This window comes from Etheostoma cragini, chromosome 10 (genome assembly GCF_013103735.1).
Source record: "Etheostoma cragini isolate CJK2018 chromosome 10, CSU_Ecrag_1.0, whole genome shotgun sequence".
Taxonomy (NCBI): domain Eukaryota; kingdom Metazoa; phylum Chordata; class Actinopteri; order Perciformes; family Percidae; genus Etheostoma; species Etheostoma cragini.
Genome location: NC_048416.1, coordinates 28,094,314 through 28,101,406, shown reverse-complemented (window position 1 = coordinate 28,101,406; position 7,093 = coordinate 28,094,314). Strand labels below are relative to the sequence as shown.

The 7,093-nt window shown below is 39.9% G+C and overlaps 1 protein-coding gene across 1 annotated transcript in view; it reads left to right on the top strand.

Moving 5' to 3' along the window:
* The window catches only part of shtn3 (shootin 3), a 35,653-nt gene that overhangs the window by 8,940 nt on the left and 19,620 nt on the right, over positions 1–7,093 (top strand). The window lies entirely within an intron of this gene.

The following is a 7,093-nucleotide window of genomic DNA, read 5'->3' as shown; positions in this document are numbered from 1 at the left end:
TCCCTATCTGCCTCCCTCCCTTCCCTCCTTCCCTCCCTCCCTCCCCCTAACCCCTCACACCCTTCGTCCTCACCTTTGTCGACATGTCATCCTGACACCTTGTCGTCTGAATGGGTGTGTTTTAAGAGAGGAGGGCCGGGGAGGAAGTGCCTGTTCCCTTGCCGACTGTCCGGTTCAGTTTGCCAACAGTAGACAAGCCTTTTTGTGTTTTTGGAGAGTTCAACTTCTGAAATTAGCCGGTCTAAACATTAGGACGGAGGCTCATAACGCTTCTGTCATGACTATATTCACAGGTAAGAGAACGCCATCATTAATAAAAGGTTATCAAAGCTGGTAGGGGTTAGTGGTGTCAGATGTTGAGGGTTAATGTGAAGGTTTTGTTACATAGAGGAAATAAAAAAAGAAGCTCAAAGCTGCATATTATTATTATTATTATTATTGTTGTTATTATTATTATGATATTGACTTGTAAGGATAAAATGAGTTCTGTTAACTATCAGAAAAGTCAGCATAATTTCTTTGCCTTGATAATATGTATCCTGTTTAGTGAGTTTGTCAATTGATTGAACAGAAATTGGACGGTAACAACTGTAATAATTAAAATCGTCTTGTGAAAATATATGTTCTTTCTTAATTGATGACACACATTCACGGTTGATATCTGTGTGTCCAGTTTACACCAGATAACCAGTTTTTCTGTCACACTAAAGAGGTCAATTGAGTCACTCATCTGGTGAAAAGGTAACCAGAGAAGCTTGCAGTCTCCACCCGGTGTTCTCCTCATGTGACATTTAAAATACCTAAACTGTTCAGACAGGAAGACATGAGGACAGGAAGACGATGAGACGGTGGTTTGGAGACAAGTTTGGCTTTTAGACTTTAAATATCTCACCTTTTGAATGGATTTCCATTCAATTTGGTTCAGATATTCATGTCGCTCTAAGGATGAATTGTAATCACTTTGGTGACCTAACACTTATTCACCAGGTTCGTGATTTTAATGTGTCCACTGCTTTTAGTTTATGAATAATAAGGACATCAGCTGCTTTGTGTTTAGTGCATTTTAGAATATTTAGCAGATTAACCCCTCTTAGGCAAACATTGTACCTACTTAGAATCGGTACTTTAGCATCGGCATTGTGAGCATGTTAGGAATCTGACGTTAGCATTTAGCTTAAATCCAGCCCATGGATGTGTATTAAGACTTTAGCGTATCAGCCCTGTTCATTCCAATAACAGTTACTCAGTGGCGCATGTAGACAAAATGTTCAACTTTCACATATAAGATCGGAGTTGCTACTAGAGACCTCCGCCACCCGAGCTAGCTACTCCCGTTTTAGCGCTCCGCTAACTTCAGTGATGGCAAAACTACTCACTCCCCGTACTCAAGTAGAAGTACAGATACTTGTGTCAAAAATACTCTGTTGAAGGTAGAAGTACTGATTTAACTTTGTTACTCAAGTAAAAGTAACAAAGTACAGGCTTGGAAATTTACTTAAATTATTAAAGTAAAAGTAGCCGTGCAAATGAGAAAATTAACTGACAGCTAGCAAATCTTTGAACATGGAGTCTAGTAATAGTAATTGTAATATGTCAGGCTCACAATGTTTACTTCATTTTCAGTCAAGTCGCCGTCCATAATGCTACGCTAACGCTAACGTGACCGCTAACGTTACCGCTGTCGTGCCACAAGGATTTGCCACCGAATCTGTCGAGTCGTCTTGTAGCGGTGCGGAAGTGCAGCGTATAGTCCCATCCGATTAGTTTCAACGGAAATCACTAAAGGCTAAAGTAACGAGCCAATTTTGTAAAATGTAAGGAGTAGAAAGTACAGATATTCGTGTTAAAAATGTAAGAATTTAAAGTAAAAAGTCGGCACAAAAATAAATAGTAAAGTAAAAATATCTGAAAAATCTAATTGAGTACAGTAATGTTACTTGCCATCTCTGGCTAACTTCAATGAGGATTAAATGAGTTAATGGTACGGCTCTTCTAGGCTTTCCAAATTGGAAAATATTGGATCGAATGGATCAAATTATGATAGTGAAACGAGATATTTTGCAGTGGGGATGTATCCACTGATCTGCAGACCTCTCTTTCACCATAAGTCTATGGGAACAAGTCTTTCTGGGCCAGAGGACCAGACCACGTGACAGACAAGGACGTTGCAAATCCACTGTTTGCCTGCTGTGTTCAATTTGCTTCTTAAACTGGCGATCTTCCTGGTTTTAGATTCTTAGGTTGGTTCAAATATGTCCAGCTGATGTTTTCTTCTAGTCGACCTTAACCATCACATGTCACAGCCCAGTCTTCAATATTTATGGTGATTTACAGAATGTCCACCGTCGTTCTCTGGTAATTGATTGTCGTCCATATGTGTCCGCTGTAGTCTGCAGTTAGGCTTGGCTAAGGGTTTGTTCTGGAGGCGGAGGATGATAAGTTCACTGACATAAATATACTATTAACCCTCATGTTGTCCCCATGTTGTCCCCATGTTGTCCCCATGTTGTCCTCATGTTGTCCCCATGTTGTCCCCATGTTGTCCCCATGTTGTCCCCATGTTGTCCTCATGTTGTCCCCAAGTTGTCCTCATGTTGTCCCCATGTTGTCCCCATGTTGTCCTCATGTTGTCCCCATGTTGTCCTCATGTTGTCCCCATGTTGTCCCTCATAATGTCCCCATGTTGTCCCCCATGTTGTCCCTCATGTTGTCCTCATGTTGTCCCCATGTTGTCCCCATGTTGTCCTCATGTTGTCCTCATGTTGTCCTATATCAATGTTCTTTTTAATTCCCCAAAATAACATGATTGATTCCACCCAAACGCTCTTTGGCAAGTACAAATCTCTACTTTCATTAAATTTTGAGCGTCTTACTCAATTTTTTAGCATTTTGTAAAACAAATGGAAGTGTTTTTGAAATAGTATTGAGTAAAAGTTGACATATTCCAGTCTGTGATTATCATCAACATCCATTCCTTTAATTTTAGTCTGAATAATTACTAGTTTCTGCTTTTCTGACTCAAACGTTAGGTATAATTTCCTTATGTATTGACCATAAATCCCAAAAATAACTGTAGAACTAAAGTTGATAAGTTAGTTCGTAGTAAAAAAAAAAGTTAAAAACATTGATAAAAAGCGTCATCAAAAGTGTTGATTTTCAATTTTGACCGGAAGACAACACAAGGGTTAAATTACTTGGGAATAAAATCGCAGGTAAAAGTTGGATTTAAAACACGAAGACATTTAAATTGTTGGATTATTCAAAAATGTCACAATAATGCACATGTTGATCTTCGGGTTCTTAGGGACAGTTGAAAAGTGAAATGAACGCTGAAACACTGGAAGTTAAGCGGACAATAAGCCCGCTGGTTCAAACTCAAACCCCAAATTTGTTGTCAGAAACGTGTCACAAGCTTGTCTGCAACAGCAAAAACTGGACCTGGAGTCGCTTGAGTCAGCAAAACAGCTGATCCTCCTTTGGTATTGTGGGTCCCGTCGTCCCACAAGTTCAGTCTTTCACTCATTCACTAATTTATTCATTCACTGCCTCCCCCCAAAGAACACAGCAGTCACTCTTGTCATGTTATTTCTATGAATTATTCAAAAATCTCCTGCCGTGAATTATTCAGCAGCAGAAAATGGAGGAAGGATAAGTGTGGGAGGAGGGTTACCACTCCTGCAGGTCTCTGGATCCATTGTCCACCTTCCACTTTTTACCTGCTAGCCTGCTAGCTTGTTAGCCTGCTAGCTTGTTAGCACGAAAACGGCTCCATAGGAGGTACACTTTGTGGAGGCTCGCTTACCCCCTCGGCACAAACAGAGCCCACTTTCCTCTTTTTACCTGCTAGCCTTTTCCTTATGTGACGACCAAATGTTAATGGACGTAATGAGGGAGACTTTGTACTTCATATCAGACTCGTTTGAATCTCAAAGGTCAGACTGAGCGAACCGGGTTCAGATTAATTGACTTTTAAACAGTGAAAACATGACCTGACCCGGGGCACGCTGTTAGATTCAATTCTATTATACTTATATAGCGCCAACTCACAACAACAGTTATCGCACTGCGTTTTTTGTTGTTGATTAAATGCAACATCTTTCCAAAAGTCAATGAGCAATCGTGTAAAATAATTGGGATTTCAATAAAGACCAATATAATTAATAAATAAAATTTAGATTATTATTTTTTTCCTTATTACCGAGTAAAAGGGGTTAAAACTAGTAAAATAGAGATTTTGGACAAAAAGATCTAGGTGATGCAAAGAACCCCCCCCCCAAGCGAAGTTAATAAAAAATAGTTTGCAGACAGGAAATGAATCAAGATGACAAATCCGCCCTAAAAAAAGAAAAAACATGACACAGAAAGACACGAAATAGTGAAACAAGACAGAAAAGGCAGGTACAGAAAGGACTTTTGAGTATTATTTGTGACCCAGATTTGCGATAGATGCGATTTGACTGCATCTACACGTCATCTCAGCTGAGTGGTATCACAGTTAGCTTCCAGCTACGTGTTTGCTAGCAGTAGCACTGTTAGCAAACACGTAGCTGGAAGCTAACTGTGATACCACTCAGCTGTACAGAGCTAATAGCCCCTGTAGCGCTGTTAGCTTATGCAGCCTAGTTATTCAGTCTAGTGTACTAAGATAAACGCCTAGGGCTGCACTATCTCTGCATCACAGAACAAGAACACGCTGACAGCAGAAAAAACCCTGAGTGACCTGAGACAGGGTCTGCAACTCAGGACCCTTATTTGATAGATCCTTGACTTCTCGGTCCTCCGGAAGTTGTTGCATCCCTCCGCGGTGAAGTAATCGGTGTGTAAAAGTGTGTGAGTGTGTATCTGATGAGCAGGTGGCACCTTGTACGGCAGCCTCGGCCACAGTGTATGAATGGTGAAGGGTTCCTGTGCTATGTAAAAGCTCTTTGAGTAGTTGTTAAGACTAGAAAAGCGCTATATAAGAACAGTCCATTTACATATTTTGTGGACTAAATTTAACCGTGATCTCTGTAAAAATGAGCGGCAGCTCATGGTGCTTTATACCCGGTGCAAAGTCACCTGTTTTTGATTAAACACACCGACTAACAGCCGCTGATACGACTGAGCTGGGACGGGGGTCCGATGCCTGCGTCGTGAAGCTCTGTAGCAGCGTACACAACTAGCAACCAATGGGGGGTGAGCCTCTCCTCTCTAAGCGGAGCTCCCGTGGCGCCATTTTAATGCTACGAAGCCATCACCAGCAGTTAGCATGTCATTGACTCCCATTCATTTTGGCGTCACTTTGACAGCGAATAACTTTTCATCTGAAGCGTTTGAAGTTTTTTATTTCTAAATAAGCACAACTATATATAAAAGACTCTATTACCTTGTAGCTCACGTTATGGCTCCGTAGCAGATGTTTTGTTAAAATAAGCTAACGATTGCTACATAACCACGCAACTTACCGTCGCATAGTTGACAAATCACCGTGTTGTCAGGAGAAGCTCGCATGATTGTTTGATTACTAATGTCAACTTGCATGTTAGTTAGCAGTAATTAGCCTGTGCCTATGTTAAAGGTAACTAGCATGTTAGTTAGCAGTAATTAGGCTGTGCCTATGTTAAAGGTAACTAGCATGTTAGTTAGCAGTGATTAGCCTGTGCCTATGTTATAGTTAACTAGTATGTTAGTTAGCAGTAATTAGGCTGTGCATATGTTAAAGGTAACTAGCATGTTAGTTAGCAGTGATTAGCCTGTGCCTATGTTAAAGGTAACTAGCATGTTAGTTAGCAGTGATTAGCCTGTGATATCAGCCGTTTGATCTTCTACTACAACCCACAGAAGCGTATGGCCCATAGGGCCATAACCCTTATTGTTTAACCCTGGGGTTTTTTGGGGTGGGGGCGGGATTCTCCAGTGATGGCACCAGCTTTTTGGTTTCTCTTGTTAAAACACAGTAGAATGAAAACAGAACTATAAAGAGCAGAGTATAGAATAGAAGATGACTTCTGAACTTTTAAGTGTTGGATATTTATCTGGTTTTGAGAGTTTAATTTTCTTATTTTAAGTGTTCCATTTTCCACTCTAATCTTAAATCAGGCAAGATTGTCAAGTGAAATTATCTTGCTGCATGGACAGATAATTTCACTGGATTTCACATGGACACATAATTTCACATGTTTTGAGTAGGCTACCTTTTCCCTCAAATTTTGTGTTTTTATCTTGTTTTTAGACACCCCCTTTTTTCCAGTGTACAATACGATTCATAAAATTAGCATCAATTTACTCTAATATTGTGTTACTGTTCATATAAGAGTTTATTGTGCTTAATTCAAATGTTTGGACAGACTATATGTTGATGCTTTGGCAACGTTTTTAATTAAAACTTTCAAGGCAAGGCAATTTTACTAGTTTATTTTACTAGCAATTCAAAGTGCTTTATAGAAAACATCAAACAAAATAACAATTATATTAAAAAAAATACATATTGTACAAAATAGAAAATGTAAATGAAAAAAACATTAATCAAAACCAGGTTGTACACGAGAATAAAAGAGTAAAATCCACAGTACAGTGCAGTAATTAAGCCCTAATGAAAAATAATTAAACCAAGGCAGTATGGCAGAGGAAGTGTTCAGCCTCGGCGTTGGTGCCGATCTGCAGTTCACCGGGAGTTTGTTCCAGATATACGGAGCAAAGAAACTTCCCCCTTTCCAGTTCTGGTTCTGGGGATGGCAAGCAGACCTGTTCCTGGTGACCTTTAGAGACCTCTGGGGTTCATAATTCACCAGATCTGACCGTTAATTTGGCTCTAAACCATTTAGCGACTTATAAACCAGCAGAATAATTTTGAAATCTAGTCTTTGGGGCACAGGAAGCCGGAGTAAAGACTTCAGACTTCTCTCTCAAATGTAGCGGAGTGGAAGTAGAAAGTACAGGTACCTTAACATTTGTACTTAAGTACAGTACTTGAGTAAATGTACTTAGTCATAATCCATCACATGTACTCAGAATAGCAAGTGTAAATACAGAAGTGTACAGTTTTTTAAATGTTAGATCATTGAGTTGAGATTCACCTCCCCCGAAAGTGTGTGTGTGTGTGTGTGTGTGTGTG